The sequence below is a fragment of the Cucurbita maxima genome, unplaced genomic scaffold (assembly GCF_002738345.1).
Source record: "Cucurbita maxima cultivar Rimu unplaced genomic scaffold, Cmax_1.0 Cma_Scf06971, whole genome shotgun sequence".
In the NCBI taxonomy this organism is placed as follows: Eukaryota; Viridiplantae; Streptophyta; class Magnoliopsida; order Cucurbitales; family Cucurbitaceae; genus Cucurbita; species Cucurbita maxima.
Window position 1 is genome coordinate 1 of NW_019278986.1, and position 735 is coordinate 735.

General features: G+C 51.2%; 3 non-coding genes across 3 annotated transcripts; all 3 read left to right on the plus strand.

Annotated features, from left to right (window-relative positions):
* The first annotated feature begins 63 nt into the window (after nt 1–63).
* Nucleotides 64–182, plus strand: LOC111476265. Its single transcript, XR_002717008.1, has one exon. It is a non-coding gene; the product is annotated as a 5S ribosomal RNA (ribosomal RNA).
* Nucleotides 183–315: 133 nt separating this feature from the next.
* Nucleotides 316–434, plus strand: LOC111476264. The gene has a single exon (XR_002717007.1). It is a non-coding gene; the product is annotated as a 5S ribosomal RNA (ribosomal RNA).
* A 135-nt stretch (nt 435–569) lies between these two features.
* Nucleotides 570–688, plus strand: LOC111476266. The gene has a single exon (XR_002717009.1). It is a non-coding gene; the product is annotated as a 5S ribosomal RNA (ribosomal RNA).
* Nucleotides 689–735: the final 47 nt, after the last annotated feature.

Here is a 735-nt window from a genome sequence, read left to right on the forward strand (position 1 = left end):
CCATCGCGTTTCGATCATGCCGCCCCGCATGCGTTAAATCCGATTTTGTGCGCATGGCATGTCGGGTGCGATCATACCAGCACTAATGCACCGGATCCCATTAGAACTCCCCCGTTAAGCGTGCTTGGGCGAGAGTAGTACTGAGTTGGGTGACCACTTGGGAAGTCCTCGTGTTGCACCCCTTTTTTTCTTTCAATTTCTCCCAGTTCTTTTCTTCCTTTCTCTACAAATGAGAACCTCCCCCGCTCACGCCCATCGTGTTTCGATCATGCCGCCCCGCATGCGTTAAATCCGATTTTGTGTGCATGGCATGTCGGGTGCGATCATACCAGCACTAATGCACCGGATCCCATCAGAACTCCGCAGCTAAGCGTGCTTGGGCGAGAGTAGTACTAAGTTGGGTGACCACTTGGGAAGTCCTCGTGTTGCACCCCTTTTTTTCTTTCAATTTCTCCCAGTTCTTTTCTTCCTTTCTCTACAAATGAGAACCCCTCCCCCGCTCACGCCCATCGCGTTTCGATCATGCCGCCCCGCATGCGTTAAATCCGATTTTGTGCGCATGGCATGTTGGGTGCGATCATACCAGCACTAATGCACCGGATCCCATTAGAACTCCCCCGTTAAGTGTGCTTGGGCGAGAGTAGTACTGAGTTGGGTGACCACTTGGGAAGTCCTCGTGTTGCACCCCTTTTTTTCTTTCAATTTCTCCCAGTTCTTTTCTTCCTTTCTCTACAA